This window comes from Poecile atricapillus, chromosome 2 (genome assembly GCF_030490865.1).
Source record: "Poecile atricapillus isolate bPoeAtr1 chromosome 2, bPoeAtr1.hap1, whole genome shotgun sequence".
Taxonomy (NCBI): domain Eukaryota; kingdom Metazoa; phylum Chordata; class Aves; order Passeriformes; family Paridae; genus Poecile; species Poecile atricapillus.
In genome coordinates, this window is record NC_081250.1 from 123101594 (window position 1) to 123129484 (window position 27891).

The following is a 27891-nucleotide window of genomic DNA, read 5'->3' on the forward strand; positions in this document are numbered from 1 at the left end:
CAAGAGTGTTTCCTCATACAATTCATGTGATGACTGTGGTAGCAAAGTTGTGCTAGCCAAGTTAGACAAGACTCACTTAACTCTATTTTGTGGCAAGTTTTGTGTCCAGCACATGCACAATGACCTAATTTAAAGTACTGGATAGTCATTGTCTTTTTAGGGTGACATACAATACTGTGTTCTAGTATCTGCTGCACACTGACTGCTCCTCATCAAGCTTTGACACAATTTGTCTCTCTTCTTACCACTAGTAAGCTTGTATATTCAAATTTGTTTGAGACCCAGGACCTCTCACTTTGTTAGATTTTCTGATATACATTACTGCCAATTGAACAGTGTCACTGAAAAACCTTGCCAGGTTTTTCCTGCCATAATGTCAGACCATAGAAAAATCCCTTAGTAATTTCCAGAAAGTCTGAGAACTTTATGATAGCAGAATGGTGAGAAAATATTGCCAAATTGCTGTACATGCTGAGACAAGAGGATTATATATGTATATAGTATATGTAGTGCAGTACAGCAAGAAAGTAATCTTTACTCTCTCTCTGTATTAATCTTCTACAGCCTTCAAAGATTTTAATTTCAGTCCTTCCAACTAATGGCATTAAGCCACACTTCATTTTTAAATGTGCCTTTCTGCACTAAGTGTAACATCTGGCATTCACAAAATCTTTTTCACAATTTCATGTACATTTAAAATGTTATTCTCTAATCATTTTGTTTTTAAAAAGGATTTTAATATGGTCTAGCTCTAAAAAAATTAAGAATAAATCAAAATATGTAGTAGGGATTAATACAAATGTGTATTAGAAGAGCAAAGAAATCACTGAGACAAGACTAATCATCATTTAGATTATCAGTAGAAGATGATTAAAAAACAAAGGATTGTATGACAAGTTATGTTGATGCCATGTTTGTGTAGCCAAATGTTTCAGCTTTATAAATGAAAAAGCCTAAGCAGCTTACAGTGAGACAAAGTAATCATTCAAATTACAAACTTAAGAATTTCAAATTACATACTTCATCAAGTTGAGTCTATTGTAACTTAAAATACATAGGGAATGATTCACTCTAGTTGAAAAACAGCATGTAATATTTCAGCCATTATGAAATTGCTGCTTGGCTTTACAAAAGTGTTAATGCCATTAAACCACCTCTTTTTAGGATGAATGCTCTGAACTCATACTGTTTATAATCCAACAGCTAAGAAGAACATTTTCTTAAATTTAAATGGAGATTTATTTGGGGCATTTTTTTTTGGTTTATTTAAATGTAAACAGTGTTGATCTCTCTGACTGTGTGCTCTTGCTCTAATAATTAGATATTTTTGATCAAGAGTTCAATCTTCCAAATACTTAAGGGAAAGTAAAGTATTTGCTGTTCTTATTGTTCTTCTTGTCAGTAGGGGTTTTTTTATACTGTAAAGACTAAGCTGAATAGTAATTTGGGGCAAGCTGTATGCCTAACATTTGAACTTGATTTTCTAAAATTTTATTGCAAAAAATTGACTGGTATAGATTCCACCTCTTTCATAATTATCTCATCAAAGTACAGAGCTTGGACTGGTAATCACAATTCCTTTTCCATTCTTTCTGTTTGGGAACTTTCATTGAAGCAATTTCAGTTGAATGTGACAGCGAATTTATTCTTACTGAAGGTTTCCTCCAAATATCTGGCTAGTATTCAACTTCTTTATCGGTGGTATTGATGAGAGTACTAATTTGTTCTTAATTTTGGTGGGTATTCCTCTTTCTTTGCCTTGACTGCTTCTTCTAATTTCTTTACTCATTGCTCTACATCTCATCCAAAGATGATATAAATGTAATAAATCCAAGATCTTTTTTCAGAATGTTGGTAAAATCCAACCATAGTATTTTAACAGGGCCTTTTCTAACCTCTCTGATTTAGTTTTTCTGAGACGACATTGTGTGTGGTACATGGATATATGAAATGCTTGTATTTGTAACCTGTTCCTCTGCTTTATCTAGAGATAAATCATAATACTGACTTTGCTGCCATACTGTGAGTTTTGTTCTATCCTAGTTTAATAATAAAAGCACAAACTTTTTTCATTTCAGTATTAATTTATATTAATGATATTGAATATTATATTCCTCTTTTGTTCTGCTATGAATGAATAAGCACTGGGGAGGATGTAGGGGGATTTTGGTTCCTCCTTCCTTTTTTTTTTTTTGTACTAGACAAGAAAATTTAAGTAGAAATTGATTCTATTAATCTGTTTTTCCCAAAATTACATTAAAATAAAATCTGTATGTGATTTCTGATAAATTAAAACATATAAATATTAAAAAAACCCCAAAAACCCAAATATACATCCTTGTAGCTCTTCCTCTGCCCTAGGAGTAACCAAACTAGGAATGCAATCCAAAGTCTGACTCACTCAGGAAATTTTAGTGACATGTTTCTATTCTGGATGTCTCAGATGATCAGTGGAGGCAAAGTTTACAGATGTAGATTTTCAGCAGAGAACTAATCTTAGGTAAAAAGGACTAGAACCATGTTCTGGTGAAGGCGCAAATTTGAGCTTAAATAAGAGGAACAAAATATTATTCCATACATTTGAAGTAAAATTGTCATGAAATATGGGGTTTGCCTGGCATCTTTTACAGATTTCCGTTATATAATTTCCATCAGAGATGGGCTGATATGTTTCTTATCTGTCTTCTGGAGTTTGTTTGCTCTTTGAGAGCTCCTTCAACTGCATCTGTGCAACTTGGATAAAACAAGAGTCCTCAGGATCAACCTTTATGCTGCTTGATACCTTTTATTCCCACCGGTATGTCAGATCCTGGGGCAATCAGGAACTTAAAAGCCTGGCAAAAGCAACCTTAAGCAATGTTACCATCCAGGCTGTGAGTCTTATCCTATTTTACAGGCAGATGTGTTGGTGGACTAGGACTTCGTTTTATGATAAAATTTTCCTTTTTAAATGTAAAGACCATTTGTGAGCCAGATCCTGGATGTGGTTTGTATTGGAATGACTGATATCAAAAAACCAAGCAGCGCTGTTATCATGGGACTTAGCTGCCTGTAAGAGCTGGAAGACCATCACATCTGATAGTCAAGGGACAAGTTTGGTGTCATATTTCAGCCAAGTGCAGTGCTACACATCCCTGTAGCACTGCATACATAGAACCACTTCTATTAAGTTTCAATGGCACTGTATAAGTCAACTCTCTTGGCTTCCCAGTAGGTCAGCATCTCTTTCAGTTGCACCTCTCACCTCTTTCCTTTCCTATGTATATACATTCAAAACCCTGCTGCATCAGTTATTATATAAATGTGGTTTTCTGCCCAAGATTTTATGATCTCCTCTTTTTTTTCTATCACTGAAGAGGTGATGGCATCTAAACTGGAAAATATATAATAGTTATAGATTAAAGAACAATATACTTGGTTTGATAATGCCTTGGTCATAATGCTGAAGAAAAGCAATGGCACATTAACAGTAGAAGCCCCATTTAGTATTAAAGAATTATTTTACTTTAATTAATCAGATTTAATTAATTTTAATTTAAGGAGGCGTAATTTTGTGTAATGAAAATGCAGTAACCTGATATATGATCATTAGTCTGATAAACAAAGCCTGCCTTCTGATTAACTCTTAGGTTTTTTTCCCTTTTAATTTTTTTTTTTTTTTAATTTTCTTTTTTTCTCCCAAATCTGAACCTGGAAACTACAAGATGACACTTTTTACAGGTATTTTGCCATCAATTAATTAATTGTGTTTCAAAAATGTTAACAGGAATGTTTAGCCAGAAGATTGATTTTTGATAAAAAATAATTATGTTTTACATTAATTTGTTTTTAGCATGAGTTATTTGGTAATATCTTTGAAGTTGCAACAGTTAAGGAATAAAATGTTTTAAAAAATAATTTTACATGGTGCCTAAGACCTCCTCTGTTATTCAATCTATTTTCTTACTGCCATATGGATTATGTATTAAACTCTTTGTATAAATGCATCAGATTTGCTGTTGACCTAACATTCTCTTTTCTTTCTCTAAGATCCACCCTACTGATATACCTATAGATTTATATTTGACTGTCACAATAAATTTGTTTGAAAATGCCAAGATTTTTTTTGTCTGATAGTAATTCTATCTATTCTTCTCTGCTGCCATTCATGTTTTGGGAATTTGCTTTCTTTGAATATATTTAACTGAGGACTGACAGGATACCCATATTAGCGCAGGAGAGTCTAAAGAGAAAGTTGCATCAATGGTACCAGGCCTTGTCCATCTAAAAGTAAATGCTCCCTAAAGCATTACCCTATGGACTGTGTCTGTACGTATCCACGCTGATCTGTCATTAGCTAATGAAATGTAATGCTTTCTTTCACTTGTCTTCAGCAGACTTCTCCTTAAGATTCAGTAACCATTTCAGCATGGGTTCTCTGGTACCAGACAAATCCAGCTAGAATCCTTATCCATCCCATCCTTCCTCACTGCTCTGCTGTTTGCTTTTGATGAGGCTATTCTGCCTTTTATTGTTAGTATATCTCCAGGTTTGCATAAAAGTTTTAGCAAAATATGCCCAAATATATTTCTCAACACAGAATCCTGGAAAAAAAAAAATCCACTTAATAACGTCCAAACTATCCTTTCAAACTGTTATACCTGGTTTAAACAATTTCTTACTGACAGAATCTTCTTCTAAAGCCTATCTTCTGTGGTTTAACTTGAAGTTTCTTTTTCTGCACCATATAAACTATTTTGCTGAAGTCTACAAGGACATTGACTTGCTGGAGCAAGTCCAGAGGAAGCCACAGAGATGATCAGAAGGCTGGCACACCTCTCCTGTGACAACAGGCTGAGAGAAATGGGATTGCTCAGCCTGGAGAAGAGAAGGCTTCAGGGTGACCTTAATTGTAGCCTCCCAGTACCTAACAGGTGTCTATGGAAAGCCAGACATGAACTTTTGATAAAGGGCATGTGTAGATAGAACAAGGGGTAAGATTTTTAAACTGAAAGAGGATAGGTTTAGATGAGATATTCGAATAAAATGCTTTACTGTGATGGTGATGAGGCACTGACACAAGTTGCCCAGAGAAATTGTGAATGCCCCATCACTGGAAGCATTCAAGACCTGCTTGGATGGGGCTTGGAGCAACATGGTCTAGCAGAAGGTGCCCCTCCCTATGCTGCAAAATGATCTTTAAGGTCCCCTCCAGACCAATCCATTCTGTGATTATATAACACTTTCCAGTATCAGTTTATCAAAGGAAACAATCCAGTTAATGTGACATGGTTTACTTTGGGTGCACTATTGTTGCATTCATTCACATTTAACTTTTACCTTTATCCTTCCATGTGTTCCCTGGCTCTATGTACAGTTTTAGGTTTATTCCAGGTTTTATAGCTCCAAGATGCTTTTGCTTCCTCCCAATAAGCATCCCATTTCCTATTTCTGGTCACAGGTACTGAATGTGATAGATTTATTAAACTTCCTTGGTTCTTAAGTTAAAATTTCATGTGCTACATCTTTCAGTATTCTTCAGTGGAAATTATCCAGTTGCAGAAACATGTGTGTGTCAAGATTTTCTTACTCAGATAGAAGGACATATTCATTATCTGCATCTTTTCTTATTCCTTATGTCCACCTGCTCTACATTATCACCTAGGCTGGAAACAGAGTAGAGTGTTCATTTTGTTCAGGTCTCTACCCAGATTATCATTGTCTATTCCCTTCTCCTGACAGAGCAATCCCATTTGGTTTTTTCATTTTCTTTGTTAATAATATGGCTGCAAAATTTTTTACTTTCTGTTTTAATTTCCTTTGGAAATTTTAACTCATCATTTGGTGGATCTCACTTTTAGTCTATAATTTCTGACTTCCAAAGAGTATTCATTATTGCTGACCAGTCACTTTTTTCCTTTTCTCATAGTATTTTACCAAATACAAACAGAAGGAAAAAGAAAATCACATGCCTAGGAATCTTTTTCGCAACATTCCCAATATATCTTATCCAAAATATTTGGGTGTTACACATATCTTTGCAGTATGTGTAAATATTCACATACACACATATAAATATATTTCCTACCATTAATTTTAATAAATATTTTTGTGAATGTAAATGAAACTATCTGTCATGTTATATGAAATGCAGTGACCATATATATGTATAACAAATGTTTACATGTTAGAAATAATCATCTAATAGATGAAAAGTCAGATAACCAAAGCAATTGAGCAAAAAGGACAAGTATATGAGAAGAATACTAATCATGGAAAGGGAGGATCTGTCTCACTGCTTGGAAAGGATTTCATGTCTTCTTGGAAGACTAAATAAAGAAATCTGTTTGTGCCTTAGGTTGCAAAATGTGTTTGAATCTTTATACAAAGGCAGATAACACAATGGTGTAAAAATAAGCACTTGCACCTTTTTACAATCTCACATGTATTGTTGCAGATCATCTGTCTGGCTGTTGCTAAACAAAGTTTCTTCTGAGAAGGAGGTTTTACTCATATCCTGCAAGTCATTCCCATTGTTCAAAAAATTAAAATAAGTGTCTACATTATACATCATGAATGACCTGTCCATGTATTATATATCATAAAATAATAACACAACTTTGATTTCTGTAGGTAAGGAGCAACATGTCCTGGTAAAAAAAAAAGAATAGTTTTGATTTTGTAGTCTACTAAAAACATTACTCTTATACTCCAACACACTGGACATTTTCATTTCTGAATTGATGTCAATAATATGAGCATTATCATCTGTGTCCAACTTCTCCTTTTAAGAAACAATCTCATGTAAGCGATCAAGCATTCAATGTCTGTCTTAGGTTGCAATACAAGATGTAACCAAAAGTATGCATTCTATTACCAGCTGTTATAACCAGGTGGGGCAGTGTTCTTTATCTCTTCCACAACCCATCCTCCCTCCAGGGAGACATCTTTTGTTAATGGGCCATTTGGTCTCACTGCATGACTGATAAAATTACATCATCCCATTGTGAAATGCTCCACCCAGGGGGGTGAAGCCTACCTCATGTGAAGGGTAACCCTAAAAAAATAATTTTATAACATTTTTCTATGTCATTATTTTATATATTTTAAACTAATTCTGAATTCCAGTGAGGGTAAGCTTTATTGTCTTGACTGATTTTTTTTTATGAACAGGGGAAGGTGTCTTCACATTATTGAAAGAAGGAGAATAAAAAGCCTATGAAGAAACAAAAGTACTGGAGTCCATAATATGTAAAGCACAGCTTGTTATTACTCTGTGGCCAAATTGCTAGCAGGTGAAAGAACTGGGAAATTGAAGAAAGAGGGGCAAAGATCAGAAACAGTAGATATTGATAGTTTTCCACTTCTGCCTTTATCCAGCTGTCAAACCTGCACATACAACCCTAACCTAAATATTTTTCTGTGGAGAGATTTCTCCTATATATATATATATACTTCTCCTAATGTATATTCATTCAATACATAAATAGGTCAGTTGTAACTATAAACTACAGATATCGAGGCAGCTTGTTTCTTTCATGCTATTTTCATCTTATAATACATAATTACATTTGGTATTTAAGGGTGTTTGAAATTGATAACACGACAATTTAAACTTTCTGAAAAAGTCAAGTTATTTTTCCAGAATGAACTATTCTTGGTTAGATCAGCTGGAAAGAAAAAAATATGCACAAGATTCAAACCACTCTGTTCTAAAGCACTGCTTCATTTGTTTTTGGTGAGATGCACCACCATTGCAAAAACTTAGGACAAGCAAATAAGACCCAGTGATAAGGAGAGGTCAGAGTGGCCCTTAAGGTGTAAAGGGTCGGTGGAGGGGAATAGAGAGTTGAAAGAGGAAGAATTACAAAGTTCAAAACCACTGGTGTAGAAAAGGCACAAGGACGTCATAATTTCTTGATATACATGGGTAAGTCTGCCAGAACCAGATCACTGGAACAAAATTAAGATTTCTTAGAATTTCTAAACAAAAAATAAAAAAATTCCAAGGCCCAGTCCATTCTATAAATTTAGTTTTTCTGACTTTTTTCTGCTATATACTTCTTTTGGTGACTATGTTCCTGCTGGTTCAGAAGAACTGGAATATAAGAATTTAGGAATAGTTAGGAAGTAGAATATAAAATAATTAAAAATTAAGAAGTGATTGGTTGCAATTTTCATAAATTGCATAAGGGTTCCTTTGGTTTCAGACAACATTAGATATATAGAAGCAAAAAAAATTATCAACATCTGTGATGAGTTTGTGTCAGTTCATATTTTCAGGATGATCTGTTTAAGTCTTTATTCCTGGTCTTTAGGTATTAGAAACAGGAAACAAATAATTTACTTTTAGGTGTTTTCCAATTCTGTGGATGCTGTGAGAAAAAAAGGCAGTATGAATATCATACAAAATGTCATAAATATTCACAGGTCTATATTGGTATTTGTGTTTTAACATCCCACCAATTACTTGTGACTACTTTCTGGTGTTAAATCCCTTCTAAAGGAATTTTTTGCTTTGGCAAATGTACCCAGACAAGATTATTGCTATTTCTTGTTCTTTGGTCATACAAAACCGTATTTCCATGCTGTTTCAGAAAACATATGGAAAAGGAAAGTTGAATTCCTCAGCTGAATGAAGCAGATGTTTGTTGTTTAGTCTTAATCACTTGTTGGTGAGTAGACTTCTTCATTCACTGCCCTTGTCAATGCAGTCTCCTTAGGGGCAACAGGGTACTTTTTTCATTCAGCCACAAATTTCTCATATATTATAGAAAATTCATAGCAAATAAAAGACATTCATCAAATTTTTGGAAAGACTTTAATATTAAGGAAGTTAAAAATAATGGAAGTACTTAAAAATAGATTGTTTATTTATATTTTCAAATACTTTTTTTACCATTGATCTTGATAATGTATTCTGGGCTCTATGCCATAAAGATGTAATTAATAAGGTTTTATATAAAATGGTATTTTTAATCTCATCCCTACAAATGCTTAACATTTGCATTCATTTCCAACATATACATTTAAGTGTTACTTAAGTTTGCCAAGTTAGCTTATAATTATATAATGGATTATCTACAATTTGGATTTATTTGCCTCTTCCTGTTTTCAGACGTAAAAATGTTACTTCCAAAAAGCTTTTTGTAGTGCTAGCAAAAGCTTTTCCCTATCTACTTTGAGACTTCTCAGCATCTCATTTATTTTCAGAGTTTGATCAAACTTGATGACTTATTTATAGTGGGCTGTTATTGTGCATAGTGCTGTAAAAACCATGGAGTCAGTTCCAAAAACCCCTACTCTAAATCAGATCCAGGCAGTCCAGTTGAACACACTGTACAATTGCTTCATCAGTTTCCATTGAAAGATAAAATTTCTTTCATTATTTTCTCTTTATAACCCAAGAAATGCAAAATGTATGACTGTTTTCTAGTATTCATTCCATATCCTCCTTTCTGAAAATTGATATGAAGATTTGTTTAAACTGATAGCAGTAACTACCTCTTCTGTGAATAAATTACACTTCCCATTTCTGAGAGGTCCTACTCTTTTCCTCCTTGCTGACCTCTTCTTCTCCATGTACTTAAAAAAATTCTGATTTATCTCAAACCCTCATGCAATCTGCTTTTCATTTTCTACCCTTAATTTTCTTATCATTTTTTGCACTCTCTCTTAACTTCATTCTCTAATCTTCTCAGTACTGCTGTGTAGCTGATGTTTTATGCCTTGTATTTCCTTTTTCCTTACTTTTTATTACATTTTGGACTTTCCAGCTCATCCTCATTGACTTTTACTCCTTGTGTATGTATTGCAAGATTGCACATACAACCTTTGGGTATGCATTCATTTACCTCTTCACATTTTTATTTTTTTTCTTCAGCTGTCAATATTTTTTCTTTAATGTTTTCATCATGTTAATTTTTCATTTGATGTTACATTTCTCTAAAGTGACTAATCTTAAACATCTTGAATTTTTTAAATCGTTCAAATTTTATTTTTCTTTCTAGTTTTGAAAGCAGCTCTGGTATTTTTGATTCTTTCATGAATAGGTTTTCATGCCTCTAGTTAACTGATAAGCTCAAAATTCTGGCAATTACTGTTTTAAAAGTATATGTAAAAAAGATGGAAAACCTCTCTGGGAACAGGAACAGTTTAATTTTTTTTTTAAAAAACAATTGCATTGCTAAAGACAAACAAATTAATTCTTTCATACAATAAGAACACAGTTTTTCATTTTCTGTGCCAGTCAAGGATTCCATTAAGGCTGAGATCACATTAAGGCAACTCTGCTGCCCACCCCTGTCTGTAGTATATTTTCTAAAGTTAGCAGACAGGTTTGTTCCTGTTGAAGGGCCTTCCTCTTGACTGATAATAAAATGGCAGTGGTGGCCGTGGAGATCAGTGGCCATAGATCATGTAAAGAAGTGTTTATGATGCCTAGGAAGGAGTTATAGATGCTGTGAATCAAGCTTTATAAGTAAGAATCAAAATCAAAGATGCTAGAGGGTTAGGCAGAAATTTCTTAGATGCCATACACAGTTAAATGGTATTTCAGTTTCTACACAAGGTTCACTTTCTGGATAGGGCCTTGTTATACATGTTTGTGGATGTGCACACATGTACATATGTATATATATCTATATAGGTGTATTTATATACACATAAATACACATGTCTTGTGCAAGCTGATGATACTTTGACAAGGCTGAACATAGCTGGGATTTTTCAGGTTTGTGTTCTCTAGTAATGAAACACCCATTAGACTAACAAAAATTAAGTTGCACATGAGAAAGTTAAATTCATAGATGTTTCAAGCTAGTTTAAAATAGTTGTTGTAGCCAGGCTTTTGCCTCCCCTCCACTCCTGAGGCTGATTACTTAATTTTCTGGTGGTTAAGGAAAAGTGGAGGTGGGAAGTGAGTAACTTGAGTAATTGAAGCAGCAGATAAGGTGGGGGTCATGTTAAGGATTTCTTGTTTAGGCTTCCATCAAATAAAAGATGATCCAAAATCTCTCTTTTGTGTGAGATGCAGACTCAGAGTAAATTTTAGCCCAAAGTATTTATTAGATTTTCAGCAAATTGATTTGAGTGCTTCTGAACAATACAAAATAAATGAGGTTTAAAAATTCTGGATTAAATTTTTACTTGTATTACAGCTGCAAATAGCTTCAGTATACAAAATTATAATTTTATGGGTGGTTAATCTGTAACATGGGCCAAAATCATATTGCACAAAAATCAAGACAGAGAGACATCAAATACTGAAACAGATGTCATATCTGATTTATAGCTAGCTTTAAAAAAATAACACGAAGAGTGGATCTATATCTGATTCAACATTGTTTCAGACTTTAACTGACATCAAAAAGGAATGCAAGTTATGTAGTATCAGTAGGACTCTCCACCTCAGAGAAATACTGAGGAATCAAGTGTTGAACATTAACTTTACATGACAATATATACCTAAACTAGGGTGAGAGTGGGAGCTTTTTCTGATGCACTGCGTTGGGTGGGGGAAGGGAGAACTGAAAATGAGGAAAGGAACAAACTGGACCTTTAGTGCCAAGCAGCACAAATTGGAGTTAAGATGAATAAGAAGAATCCAAGAGCTATTAATCGAAGCTCAGCACCTCCAGGGATAAATGATTCTTATGCCTGAAATAGATTTAACTCTCCCCAAACAGTAATCTCACTCCTGAACAGGAAATGAAAATAAAAGCCAGCTACCTACCAGGCAAGAGCAGTCTCTACCTTCTGAATATTGTAGTCAGTCTAGAGCTGCTAAATGTCTCTCCCTAAGTCCCCTACTATAAAAATTTGTGATTGTGAATGCCTGCATAATAATCTTTAGCTATACAGGGATTTTAAAAAGGGACCCTCCTTTCTGAACCCTCAGTTCCTCCTTGTATCTGTGCTCTGTCATTAATATGTAATTTGCATGTGACATGGTTTGCACTGTGCTTTCATAAGCTGTAGTACTTCCTTCTCAAATGAAACTCTGCCAAGCAGAGAACCATTACTTCAATTTTGAAACTGAATAATTCTTAAAAGTTACTGTTCCAACATTCTGATGAATCATTTATTTTTAAAAGAATGTTAGATATGCTGCTATTAGCTTTCAGATACATTTATTTAGTTCACATGTTTCCCTCTTATTTTCTGATTTAAACTAAACCAAATATATGTTTAAAAGATGCAATACTTGTTTTGGAATTTTTTAAAGAAGCTTTTGGCTTAAAAGTCAATGGATTTTTTCCAAAGGGAGCAGGGTTAGATGAATGCTGTGGCATTCTGCAAGTCCAGCCCTGAAAAACTGTCTTATTTAGCTGCTAAAAAGGGCAGGGAGGAAGTAAGGATCTACTACTACAGTTTTTGTTTATTCCAGAGTTCTTTTTTTAAAAGCTTCTTCAACCTTTCCTCAAAAGCCTTTACTTCATGTTTGGCGGTAATTCATATTACAGACATCTTTTCCTGATTTGTCTATTTCCACTGAGGTTTCACTGCTTTGGATAAATCTGGCTGCAGTGGAGTCAGTGGCAAAATTTCAACTTCATTGGCATCAGGATTTCATCTTCCAGTTCATGTTCTCTAAACCAGTTCAGGTGCAGCTACTTCAGTAAAGTTGCTGTAGTCCACAGTAGCCTGATTCTTCCTTTTTACTTTTCACTGAATGTGCAAAACTGGTTTTTTTTATTGATTTGCTAGTTCATTCATGAATCAGTATTATAGAGAGAGACTGATTCAGCCTGAGCTGGAATTCCTGAGAATCTCTAATTTTCTATTTTGGAGTATGTAAAATCTATGAGAAGAAGGAAAATTTCTCATATCTTTGTGGGTTAGCCAAGGTGCTAATGAACTTGGAAGCAGATCTCAATTATTACATTTTCTAGTGGTGCTAGACTGAAAAACAAGGGCTTCTCAGTTTTGATGTTGCTTTCAATCACCCATGTATCTCAACCTGGAGAAAAATTACCTCATATCATCTTCAGTTTTCTTTCTCTGAACTGGGCTGTATTTCCTTTTTTCTTTACTGAGAGTGTTGGACTTGTTAGAAGGTAACGTAGAGTTAATGTACTCTAAATGTGTGTATGCACATTGTTCAGAATGCATAAGCACTGCAGAAGTGATGCTTTTCGCTTTTGTTTCTCTTACTTTCATAATACTTTCTTAACATCATAGTGCTTTTATTTTTTCAGTACTGTGTCTGGTATGCAAAATATATTTCATAGAAATATCTGATTAAAAGCCCTGAGGTTTGAGGTTTGAGGTTGTGCAGCCCCAGTAATCAGACCAGACCTACCCATGACATGGAAAGTTATGGGGCTTTTCCACATGCTTCACCCACTAAAGTGCACTTTAGTATTGGAGGGATTCTACATTCTGAAACTCTTGCTTCTTTATTTCCTTAAATAATATCTTAAGCAGGATAGTAATCCACCCAACCTATTCAACCCTTTCTGCAGATAATTTATTGATATATTGAACCATCTACTCCTCTGCCTAGGAACCTATCGGAATCTTTTAACCTAAATTTACCTTGAAAGTGGCTTTTAAAAAAAATATTAAAGATGCAAAAGACATGCAAAGACAGATTTTCTCATCCTGTGACAGACATGGCTGATTTGGATCTTTTGTTGAGGGTCACATTAAAATATTTTTTAATATCAAATACTTTTTAAATGTGGATCTGTCTCTTCCACAGCCTGCTTGCCTATCTTCAAAGGTTTACTTAAAGAATCTGTGAGAGTTTAGTGAGTTTCTAGTATGGAGTATTAATGTACAAGGATTGTTCCTACAGATCTAGTCCATGCTCTCCACTGGGTGAATATTCCCTTAATTACTCACTAGCAGAAACTTTTAAAAAAGAAATACTGCAATGACTATGCTATGTACAGTAATCAGGATAGAAAACTGAGACAGAGGATGTCAATATTTGAAGGACTTAGCACCTGCATGACCAAAGACAGCTTTCCCTGGGGGACTTGGGAAAGTTGATAAAGTGGTTGCTCCTGAGGCAGCGCAGAGGAGAGTGATTTGTGGAGGCCAGGCACTGAACAGAGGGAATGACAGAGGACAAAACCTGGCTAGAGAGGTGTAATGAGAACTAGAATGTCTTGTTAACTTCAGTAAACACTCACAGCGAACACAAGAAAAATCCATGAAAATATCCCATAGCAACCAATTTTCACTCTTTCACACTTCCTCATTCACCACCTTTCAGTAAAGGTGCTCCCTTTAAAACACAGATACCTTATTTGCAAAGCAGTGATCATGTTTCGAGGCAGTCTTACCTCATAGGAGACATCATGCATTCTATTAAGAAATAAGAGCAGAGCAGCACATCTCTGATGCTGAATGAAGGTGAAGCTCAAGTTGTGTTTGAACATAGTTTAGAAGTGTGCTGTCCTTTCAGGTGAAGCTGAGCAGTTTTCTGTATCTTGTGGGACCCAAATGCACATGCAAGTTTGTCTTCATATATCTCTTATTTTTACCATGAATGAAAAATTTATGCTGAATGTCAAGAGATCCCCACTCCTTTTGGACTAGTTAAAACACTTTTAGCAGAATTAAAATATACATTTAACTCATTCCCATATAAGGCTAGAAAAGTGCTGGAATAGATTAAAAAGTACAGAAAAATATTAAATGTGTATAAAACAAATAGCTTCTTACTCCCAATATGTTGTAAGAACTGCAAGCATTTATTTATAGTAATAAATTAAAATCCTACTTTTTTCAACATAAAGCCAAAGGTAAGGATGAGTTTTAATAGAAATGGGAGTGAAATCATTTCTAGGAACATAAAGACAGAAAATTAAATTAAGAATTTTACTGGAAAGTATGCAGCAGTTCTTCAAATATATGCGCTGGGGGCTAACACCTTCCTAGACCGTTTGTTAGAAAGTAATGTGCTGACTACAATTAGTATCCTGAATGATTCAGAGATGATCATAGACACAGCTGTTGTTGTTTAAGGTAGCAGGCACATCAATGGCAAGGCAGTAGATATTGATTTGTGCGGTGACATCCTTCAGCTATGTCATCTGAGTGAAAGAAGTCCCCAAATTAACCAATAATATAGTGTTAGAAGTTGTAGTAGTTGCCTCCTGGGACTTGTTCTGGTTAAGGATAGATACCTCTCCTCTTCCCACAGCCATCAATCCTCCTTGAAGGATTGCATGCAGGTCTCCATTGGTCAAAAACAAAATGTGAAGTCCAAAAGGACAATGTAGCAGACTGCTGGATTTTATATATATTGAAAATTTCCTCACAGGACACTGGAACTCTATCTAACTCTTAATACACAATTTTAAGAATGTTTAAACTGTGAATAAATTTTCCTCTTTAGGTATTTGAATACAGATGTTTTAAACGTATAGTCCCATTTCCATCAAAATCAGATGTCAAAAATTGTTAGCTGTATCAAGTTGATTTTCTTACTGTTCTGATTGTACAGTCCATTTTTGTCATGGGCCACTGGCTATATAGTACATCAGCTGACTGCATGTAATAAAGGGTAACAGGCCTGGACATTGTTGATGTTAGAGCAGTAAAAAGCAGTGACCATAAATACTTAATCCACATGAACATCAATGAGAAAGTCTGTATGTAAGTAATAATCGTATGACATGTAAAATGTTAATCAAAGAATTCAAGCCCTAATTTAGATTTAAACTATCCCCCATTATGGTGAGATTTCTGTTTATTTGGTAATATAAAACCTTCTCGTAATCAAACTTTTTACAGTTCTAGAATTACCTCCTTATAAAGGTTATGCATTTTATCAAACATTATATGACTGAATTTGTTCTCTTGCTGTTTTCAAGTAGATGGGCAAAAAAATTATTTTGACACATAAGCTGAGTTTTATTCAAGCAAGTATTCAATTAAATTTGGAGAAGTGTATTTATATTACTGTTTTTTGAGATCCAAATGCAATTATAGACCAAGCCTGAGTTTAAAAAAATGAAAGTATCTTTTCATATATGAGTTACATTACTACTGCATATAGATTCACATTTCCAAAAACACATAATTGCAAATATAGCTGAAAGTAAAAGAAATATTTGACAAATATCTATTGTCTTAAAAACAATAAAATAGTTGTTTGGATTAGTTATTTTCTAAAAATATTCACTCCACAGAATTAAAGTTTTTTCTTTTTTTTTTTCTTGGAGCTATTGGAAAAAAATTAGCATCTAGCCTATGGCTCTCAACATCATGCACTAATAATCCTGAACAGAAGAAGGAGTTTAAAAAAATCTTTTATATTTGTTAAAAAAAATAAATCCAAAGCTCTTACAACATGTAGAGAGGTATGTAATCTTATCTTTCTTCTAATTATGCTGCAATTAAGGTATACTAGGAGTAAAACCATATTTTAAGTCTAAAGGATTTTAAAAATGCAACTGGTCCCTATTAACACAATATAACAATTTTAAAGAGGTGCAAGCACCAAACACATTCATTTTTTTGCTGACATAATGCTGATTTCTAGTCTATGGGAGAATGCCAAGGGAGGCTTTCTTTGCATCTCATTTTTGGTATTTTTTTTCTTAATAAACATTTATAACAATTCTTCAAAGGTTTCTGTTGTAAAACTGCTTGAAAGTCATAAAGAGATTTGGGGATTTCAGATTTAAAATCTTATTGATATCTTCATTGTGTTTAAAGACTTTGAATATGAAGGTTATTTATACACATTTGATGTTCCCCTTAAAAGTAAATATTGAAACTAGAGTATTTTTCCAGTTTTTCTCTTATACAGCAAGGATTTAATGCAATTATATCAAAGGAGAAATTGCTTGTATTGGATGAAGGCTGAAATGCATATTTATCATACTGGGGTCTATTTTAGAAAAAGGAAACAGGATTTCAGTCTGCCTAAGGTAGTTTTGATTTTGTATTATGGGGAGGCGAGCTGTTTGTTCACATTTCATTATTTTCTCACATTCCATAGTGTGAATTTCAGAGCAACTTTAAAATTCTTAAAGGTTTTTATCTGCTGTATAATCCCAGTGTTTGACCCAGTGCCTTTTAGCAGCATATACAGAAAATCAGAAATATTCATCTGAAATCAAGTTCTCTAAGTTTTCGGAACCCTGTTCACATTTTACAGGGTCCTTCCAGTCTTTTTACATTGTACAAGGCTCATAAGGAGATAACAAAGCACATCAACCATCTTACTGATCCAGTTTACAATGGTATATCCCATAGGTCTTACCACTGATGCTGAGCAAATTGAAATGTTTGAATTAATTTATGTACAAAGCATCATTTTGGTAATTTTTTAGGTGCAGCTGTGGTTTTGAAACTGGAACATGGAGTAGGCTGGAAATGGGCAACCTAACCTGGTGCTCACAGGTTAACTTAGAAGATGGCTAAGCTCTGTGTAGCTTTGCAGAAAATTACTTGGGTTTCTGCTTGCTGCAACACAAGATTTGTATCTTCTAGAAGGTTGAAACCATGGGTGGGTTAGTTGCTGCTGTTAGCAGAAAGCCACTGCAATTGAGGGAAAAGAACAGCTGCTGCAGTCTCGTCTATCTTGCATAAAATCATCCCCAAAATGGTTTAGGTAGAATAATAATTGTTAAAGGCATCAGAAATTTGAGATTTTGGTTTTTGAGTGCTTTAGGTTTTTGTTCAAATAATATTTTTTTGTAAATTTTTTTGTAATGTCCTACTTATTTTTTAAATTCAGGGCTGTACTCTCTTAATATAAGATGCAAAAATCAGTATATAGTGATAATATTAGGTAAAAGCATTTAAAAAGTGCAATTATGACCACACTTGAGTCTCGCCTAATCATTTGTTAATTGTAGTAGGGTACCTGTTTTGAAAACTATTTGATTACAGTAAGCTACACTTCTGATTTTATGCTGAAAATAATTTACCCTGTACTCGCGTTTTAAATTGGTCACTGTCTGTTTTCACTCCATGTCCTGTTGCATGCAGAAAGTGAAATCCACAGGCCTGTAGTGGATGAAGCTAATATTGTCTGTGTCTTTCACTGCTGGCTGTTACAAAAATCAATACAGAAAACTTATGAGCATTCTCAGTACCCAATTCAATAGAAAATATGTCCCATTTCTGCAGCTTTTGCAGCATTGTTTGAGCTTCCAGGGCATGGAGGTCTGGACATACTTTTTATTGAATCAGATCCTCAGTAATGTCTTCATATATTTTTAAAGAAAACTGTGAAGGACACACTGAAATAAACAGTGAGAATCGTACAAGTTCATGGTTACACCAGAAAGCTTGAATCAGGATGTGAAGACTGAAATCTCTTTGGCTAGCAGCAGTTTCTTCTGCAAAACTATTTTATTTCTAACATAAGGTCTACTATATCTGGTTGAATCAACTTCAAAGAACACAAATATAGCGCCTTTGGCACTGCCTAATTTTAAAAATATATACCCACCAATAAACCAGCAAGAGATACTGAAATAAAAAAAATCACGATGGTTAAAAGTTTTATCCTACCAACTTTACCAGAACATGTTCCTCCTTCTTTTCCCTGCACCCGTTTCTGTTTGATGCATTCCGTAAACATTCAAAAATTTATTTTAAACTATTCTAACTTCTAAAAGTCTGATTTGTGTCAGTTCTGTAACTATATTGAAGTGCCTGGAAGATATATACAGTCTGAGAGAAAGCAGTTGGCTCATGATAAACATAAGATGAAAGTGATGCTTCTAGGCAGAGATTCAAGGAAATTTCTGGAAGGCCATCCTCCCTGTCAGCTGAAGACATCAAAACATTCCGATGGGTAGGAAGTTCTTATTCCTTTCAATTGTCTTTATATATACTTACCGTATTCAGTAAGTGGCATTTTGTGAAAAATTGTCTTCTGCATCCTCATCTGCATGGACTGAGGCAAAAAATTTGTAACACTTCTAATGGCTGCGTAGGAATAATGCAGACTTCAAAGAGGTCCTTACTGGCATATAGGTGGAAATTGATAGCGAGTCCAGGCACTGCCATGACTGATGTGAGAGATTTATGGCTGTGATTTGTTGACATAAAATCTGGTGGCTATGTTAAGAAAACTAAATTTGTCTTGCATTTGCAGTGGCCAAGGAGAGTAATGAAGAAGCAGACACTATGACTTCAATCTAAGAATCCTTATTCTGCCACCACTCCTCATGGATCCCCATTTTCTGGCTGCTTCACTAGGTCATATTGTTGATGTGTGAAAGTACAGTTTAGTTTCAAGAACTGAAACAAATGTTTGACACCTTCTAGATTTATTTATTATTCTATAAATAATTAAGTGTATTTGAAGGCATCTTAACTTCTCAGGTGAGATCTATTTAAAAAAGTAAAAAAAGTATAAAAGTTTAAAAAACCATAAAATGTAAATGTTTTAGAGCTAGTAAGGTCCCCTTGCTAACTGCTAAGAAAAAATTTGGATGTTCATTAGTGAAGTAAAAATGCTTTATTGTTGGTTAGGTTGTTCAATATATTTAAGGAATTTGAAAAACATATACACTGTTTACAGGTTATGTGAGTGTGTATTATTTTTATGTCTCCCTGTGCTATCTTTTTCCTTTTGTTTTGTTGATATACTTCATCACTAACACAAAGGCAAAGTCTAGTTGTACAGTCACCAGCAGGGTGGTCAAACAGGCTGCCCAGAGATGTTATTGGGTCTCCTCCTGACTGAAGAGGGTCATAGGCAGTCTGCTGTAGCTGAGACTGTGTGAGGAGGGGGGATAGGTCTAGGGGGCTCTTCCGACCTCAATCATGTCATGATTCTTTGATTTTTCTACTCACTTGCTACAGAAGCCCAAACATAATTCATGCTAAAATTTATCAGATATTTAGTAACTCTGATTTATAGAAAGTGCATGTCAAGATCTCATGCCATTTGCTCTATATTTTTTGGAAGTAAGCTGAATAGGAATTATTTTATGTTCTACATAAAATAAACTATGATTGCTTCACTTGCAGCTAATGAAGAAAGACATTTTGCTCTTTTTAGGAGATTTTTTTTTAAAAACAGTCCTGGTGTCCATTATCTGCAATTTCTGAAAAAAGTTTACAAATAGTTAACTTTATACACATGAATAATTTTGTAGGGAAAGTTTTCATCTACAAAATTACATGATTTAACCTGAACGACTAGAAAATTATCAGCATTAGTTGTTATTCTGGTGGGGATAATACAGTGAAGATAGATCTTTCTTTGGAGAACTCATTCACTCTTTATGGATCTGGGTCCTTAGATATAAAACTGTTTCTTTAGATACTGTAAGAATCACAGAAATAGAAACGATCTCTTTAAAAACCATTACTGGTTTTTTTTTCTATTTCCACTGCCGTCAATCATTCTCCATTATTCTTTCTCAGGGCTATCATTTCCAGAGCTTTTCCTGTCCCTGGCAATCCCTCTGTTTCATTTTCTCTGTTTCTCTCAGACAGTTGTGCGCAGCAAAATGTTGCAGAAATTCATGGCCTTTTTGTCAGTCCCCAGAAAATCTTTGCAAATGCTCTGAGATTACTGACAGGTGTCTGTCTTCTGTGTGAGGTTGATGCTGTTTTTTCAATTCTCAGTAAGGTGGAAGGTAATTGTCTCATTGAAGTTGTTCATTAGTATCTACCATAAGCAACCTCTGAGTACTCTGTAATGACATCACAAAACATGAATGTATATAAACCAGAAATATTTATTATTCGTAATCATATGTTTATAATGCAATCTATTTCAAATGCACTAGATTAAGCAGTCCATACCAAATTTATCTTTCTTTTGTTATGTCATGTTTGTTTTATTCAACCAAGTTTTATGTGACTATATTTCAACCACAGGATTGTCTGTGAACTGATTGTGGGGATTATCATATTGTAAGTATAAGAAATTCGAGTTATTTTGATTGGTTGCATATGACATAGATTTTGTTTCCATTAAAAGACTGCATGAACAAAACTTGTAGAAACTTGAAATAATTTTGGTTTCAAATACACTTCATAATAATTTATAATACTATATTCAAAGGCAAACATCCTGAATATACTTCTGAAAATATTAACTTTTATTTTGAGTTTTTCCAATAGGCTTCTAAAAATAACTTTTTTCATGATGGGTTTTAATAGAAATTGTTCATAAAGTAAACTGCAACATTTTTGGTAAATATATAGAGTGGATTTTTTGTACAGACACAAATATGTATTTATATTCATAGAAGGATTTTAAAGTAATTATTATTAGACTTAATTATTATTATTGTTCAGCCAACATTGTTGTCACAGCTGAAACACTGCACCAGTTTATACAGACATTAGTTCTAAAAAGCAATTTTTAGCAGTCAAGAAAACAATCATTTTTCTAAAACAGGGCAACTAATATAGGAAAAGAACTGCTAAAAGTACTTATCTGTGTGAATTATGCTATTTCTTTCTAATTTAGACACTGCACGAATCCAGTCCATTCCATGACTGTATTATATGCATTATCAGGAATAATAAAAAAAGGTGAAAATCAACAGCTAAATACCTATACATTTCAGAAGCTATCAAAATACATCTCACTTTGATTTTTACTTGTACATTATCTATGTATTTATGAGACTCTTATTGTGCAGGTTATAGTCATGTACTGGAGAGATATTTCCCCCTTCTGGTAATAATATGAGACCACTGTCAAAATCCAGGCAGATCTGAAGGTAGATGTGCGTATCCTCTACCTGTGGGAGTGTGCACATTGAAGTAACACTTTATGAAACCACATTGCAGAGTCCAACCTCAAAAATCAAATTTTGTGGTGTGCCAGAGGAGCAAAGTGTGCACAAACTGAATAGTGTATCTCCTCCCTAGAAGTTTAGAAGTCTGCTCCTGAGAGATTCTTTTTTTTGGAATCGTTTCTTCGCACCTTCTAGAGTGAACTGTTGGTTTTGCTGTCACTGATAATTCTTTTGTCTTAGCACCTTTATATCTTTTTGGCTTTACACCTCGTCACTTATCACTGTGTCTTTCCACTTGCCCAAGGTAGTTAATGTAAAATTAAAATGGCTAAGGGACCACTAACATTAAAAAAGCACTACACACCAAAAGGTAGCAGCAACTTTCACGTGATCCTCTGCATTAAATCCCGTTTTTTATCAAGGAGAAGCAGTATGTTTATAGAAGAATTATTTCAAAGAACAAACTATGCAGCCATGTTACCTAATTGATTGGAGAATTTTTCATTTCAGTTATGACCTTGAAGTCAGTGATGCCTGGAATGCCCCTCAGACCATGTCATGGGTGCTCTAGTAAAGATCTATCGTCAGATCAATTACTAAAGCAATGGAACATCTGATCCTACCCTTGAAATTAACCAGGAAAAGTAGGTCAGCACACCTTCAGCTGACACAATGAAGTATTATGCTCTCAATGACCCAGGAAGGAAAGCACTAATGATTGATGGGAAGATATATTTAAATGAGAAAGTTGAAGCACACTAGAATTAAGCACGTCAGAATGATCAAGCAACTCTAGACAGCCAAGTGCCTTCAGATAACAATAATTTTGGGCAAATTTCATGTGAGTTTATTCCCCCAAAACAATGGTCATATTTATAATGAAATTTAAAAGGATTTAGGCTTCAAAGATCTAACAGTCTTTCCAGATGGCAGATTTTCTTTCTTTGTTGTTCCATGTTTTCTGTTAAAATTATTTGCCTTTTATTTGTTATCATAATCTACATATATGACAGAAAGGCTGTTGCCATCTCTTCCGAGCATCTAAAACCACTAAAACAGGTGTCAGAAAGAATTTTGCAGGTTATCACTGTCACAAGATTTAAGAAAACTTTTCTCAGTATGCTTCAGAGGCATTCTTCTTTGAGTAAAAAACATGGAGAAAATCAACAAAATACTTGTGGTAATACAAGAATATCAGAACAATATGCAAGTCATTTTAAATTATTCCATGGTCAAGAGCTCAACAGGTATTTAGAAACCACTTAGAACAGGGTTTTTGGTTGTATGTCAGTAACACTTGTTGCACCCCAGTCACTCAAATTGAGGCCTAAACCAATGTTCTTTTGCTCTAGGTAGGCACAGTGGGGCAAATTCTAACCAAATATTCTCGAGAGGTAAAAACATAGAAACTAATACACATCAGAATATGAGGAAGACCTTCCTCATTGAATGGATGATGATACACGGGAACCTTGCCCAGAGAGGTTGTGGAGTCTTCCTTGACTGGAGATATTTAAGAACCATCTCAACAGAACCCTGTGCCATGTGCTCTAGGATGACCCTGCTTAAGGAGAGTGATTGGACCAGATTCACAGAATATTCTGGGTTGGAAGGAACCCACAAGGATCATTAAGTCCAGCTCTTGAGTGAATGGCCTGTGGACAGATTAAACCCACAACCTTAGTTTTATTAGCACCATGCTCTAACCAACCAATCACCCATTCTGTGAAATTATTGTTTAAAGATTGAGAAATCTTTGTGAAAGCAGAAGGATTTCATTATTGCTTTTAGAACAGTAGACACATAAAAGGTATGATTCTGATGAAGTGTGTTAGAGATTATGCAATGCCTTTCCCAAGGTTTCTAGGATAAACACCTTGAAAAAAGAAAAGGTGAAGGACCTTGTTGGTCTCTTACCAGACTGATTTTTTTTTTTTTTGCTATATGAAACTACACTTGCCCTTGTTTTTTCTACAACTAATCATCCAAAGACACAGCAAACAGTACTTTGAGTAGCTAGAGATTTTAGGTAGTTAATGTGTTTGCAAATTTGTGGCTCAATTGCTGTCCATTAAAATGACCTATTTTTTGTATTCAGTAATTAAAAGCACACCTGTCATAGGATATTCATAATTCAGAACTGGAAGTTTACTGCATCAACCTTTTCTTGGACTACTAGGAAGAGAATTTACAATGTGCTGCCTTTTACAAATAATATTCTATTGATGGAAACATTGCTTCCTTCACTGAATATTTAAAATGGGTCATAAGAAATATGAAACACCTGTAGAGAAGATTAAACTGAATTTCTTAGAGCTTGAATTACTGTGGGAGATGAATGTAAGTTTGTTGTTTATTTTTTGTTTGTTTGGGTTTTTGGTTTGGGCTTGTTGTTGTTCTGTTGTTGTTTTTTTGGGTTTCTTGTTTGTTTGTTGGTGGGTTTTTTAATGAAAATGTGTAACAATAATGCTAGACCTTACAAGAGGCTGCACTGGAATTGCTCAAGCTTATGGTGTTACAGCAGCTGGAGTAGAGTGGACAAGGAGTCCAGAGCATGAGCAATGAGACTACTTCAATGTACTTCAATGTAGAAAAAGTAGTTGTGAACCTAACTAAATGTTTGTTATCACATTTTTTTATCTATATTTTAAGTGTAGTTGAAGGGAAGATCTTCAGATTGGGGAACGGCTGGGGCAGCTGGTTTACTATCTCAGTCAAGCCCTATTAACTGCAACCTCAAGAATATATTATTTTTTAGACTATGATTTGGATTCTGCCAGATATAATTCAAAAATTTTGCAGTCATTTATTTCCAACAATTTACTTTTCCTCCTTAGGTCCCTGGCCCTTAAGGGCCACATTATTTTATATTTTCAGAAAACGTGTCAAAATTATTAGAATATAATTCCAATTCTTACTGGCACAAATTCTGAAATAGCTTATAAAATGTTTTTCCATATCTGGTGTATTATGATTTAATTTCTCTTTTAACTAGATTTTTATGCTCACTTATTTCTCTTTTTCTCACATACTGATGAAAGCTAGCAAAGTTTTTGGTGCCTGAACTAAAATAAAACATCAAAAAACCCCAGTGGTGCTGCTGCATGTATGTGAATGCACTGTGGTGATAAGTGTGATCTAATTCAGTTATTTTATATATGCCACATGGAACTAATTGTCCTATTTGAATAGCATCCTGTGAAATTAGCTTTACTCATAACACTTTAAACATTCTGTTTGTTTATTTATTTATTTTAAGGTTATTTATTTATATAAATTATTATATAATTTATATAAGTATATGATATTTATATTAGTAAAGAAAACACATTAGATTGATGAAGGCAACAACTCCACCTATTTATCATTGAGGTAAGCAAGAATATCTCTGTATTAGGCCAGCTTTAAGCCTCTCATCTGAAAGGAAATTTGTCCATTTAAGCTGTAGAAAGCTCCTAGCTTTCACAGTTGGTATCTTCATAAAATGCACAAGACACAGTTTTAAGATAAGTATTTAGGCAGACACATTCTGTAGTATTATTAGTGAGTGGGAGAAATGAACCTCAAAACCTGATCTTGCAAAGAGGGCTCAAGAATAACTTACAGAAAAAACTCTTCCAGAAGTCATCTGGGATTATAAAGGAATATTTCTAGATTGTTTTTCAGAATTTTTAAGAAACTTGAAGCAAAACATATCTTCCTAGGGGAATTCTTGCATTCTGATTATTTGCCTGAATGCTTTGTGGAACACATTCATTATGTATCATAAATGTTACAATAAAAATGTCACCTGGAAATTATGATTTGGTTTGAGGTTTGTCAGGTCATTTTTAAGAGCATCAAAAAATGGTGTAAGAAGCACTACAAAGATCATTTTGTAATTAAGAGCGGTGTGCTTGTAGTGTTGATTAATTTCAGGCAACGATTTCTGAGTACACTGGGTATATAGCAGAGAGTTTTAGTATAATTAGACTTTGAATGCCAAGGTTGTGATCAATAAGAATTAAAAGACCATTTTCAAAAGCTATATTTATACAATTTATGCAATCACTTTTTCTTTCCTTTAAATATCTCAAAGCCTAAGGCATAAAAATTGTCAGGATTCTATGCTAGTAACATCAAAAACTCTACTTCTTTTCTTGATCCGTATAATAGTTACCTAACCTTTTAATTTTCCATGTAAAATAAAGTTTGTTGGTATTTAGTTCATTTGTATTTAGTTTAGCAGGTGCCAATTTAATTAATAATCAACCAAATGACATTCTAGATTTGCTCTGGATAGCAGTTCAATGCATTCTATTGATTTTTGTATTATTGGACTAGATGTTGTCATCATTATTACTGTGTGCCATGCTTCAGGCAGGATTTGAATTAACCAGTAGTATTTCAGTATAGGGAGGTTTTGTCTTTCAGCACGGAAATCATAGTTCAGCAATAAACTACAATAAACTATTTTTGTTATCCTTTTGGGGTATTTGTTTGTTTGTTTTTTTTTTTAAAAAAAAACACTGATGAATTAAAACAATTAAAAAAAAATGCTTCCAAATGTTTTAGCTTATTTATATAAAATAAATTTATGGGGTTTTGTCAATTTTGTTAAGGTTCTGCTATATTTTCTTCAGAAAATGCTACTACTACTACTACTACTACTACTACTACTACTACTACTAATAATAATAATAATAATAATAATAATAACAATAATGTGACGTTACCTAGCATTTTAACAGGAGGGCTGAGGTGAGACAGTTGTTCTGTGGATTAAACTTTACTTTCTCTGCAGTAAAATCAGCACACACTATTCACTGTGAAGTCAGTTAAAGGAGGATATCCTGCCTCAGTGAGCCATGGGAGCTCCTCTGCAAGGAAAACTGTCTTGGCATGGACATGGGTTAACAATGGAGGAATCCTTAAGTATGTTCAAAACCTCTATAACTCCAAGAAATTGGACATCTTGTATTACATTTTACATACCCACGAGTCCCTTGGGAATGAGTCTTTTCTTGCAGGAGTAACAGAATTTGAGAATAGTGTAGACTTCTCTCTGTTTCCTATCCCAAAAACATGTATTTCTTTCTTTTGAAACCAGCACTTCTTATGAATGTAGGAAGTTTTATAGGCAGTGCTGCAGCCTTAAACTCTATAACTACTAGGCAAAATTGAAGGCCACAGATGCTCAGATCTGTACAGGGGTCTGTTCCATATCAGTCTGACTATTCTTATGACTAACGAAGTATTCTGAGTATGGAGGTGGCGCATCAGCTGCATCTGGTTTTGCAATGGGATTCAGATTAGACTCAGCTCTTTCAAAGATTTTAGAAACAGATGGAGACTCAAAGCTAAAGCTAGAATTTTTTGCATAGTTATGGAATGGTTGAGGTTGGACCTCTGGCAGTCGTCTTTTCCAATGCCCTGTTCAAGCTGGGTCACTTACAGCACTCTCCTAGAAGTGATTGTCATTAGCACATTTTTGAGACACTAGTAAAAACACAAACAAACAAATTAAAAAATTACTTTCCAGACAACAAAAAGGATGAGAAATTGAGGAAGGAAAAGGACTTTCCCATACTCTCATGGGAAGTATGATTACTTTGAGAGATTTTTCTCTGGTCAGGTGGCCAAGCAAATGTAAACTGAAAAGCAAAAATATGTGGCTAAATTAAGGGAAGACATTCTAAACACAAGTCCAAAGAGGTACTAATGTAGAAAGACCTGCTTTTCAAGGTGGAGTAAAATATGTAATTAAAGTAATAACATGTAGTCCCTTTTGAGGACTTTTTCCAAACTTTGCTTAATTTGAATTTCACATACTTGACATCTTGTTTTGACAATTCATCTGATTATATCAATATGTCACATTATGCAATAATAGCGAAACATGATGTATTTCAGCACAATGAGTCATCCTGATGGCATGTCAGATCCAACGTATTCCAAATCAAAGTTCCTTAAGTCATGATGATTGAAATCTCTATTTAAAAGAGCTTTCCCTGCTCAGATTATTTGTATCTCCTATTGCTTCTGTCTTAAGCTGGGTCTTTTACAGCCTGCCTCTCTTAACTCAGTTATCTTTTGCTTTGAGTCAACACATAAAAGAGCAATGTGCAAAACCTCAGGGGTAAAATGGAGAACAAAACAACCTTTCTTTTCTTGTACTTTTGGCCAGGTTTGAAAATACACATCTAGAGGCTTAAAGTAAATTTCATTCCAATAGTAATTACGTTCC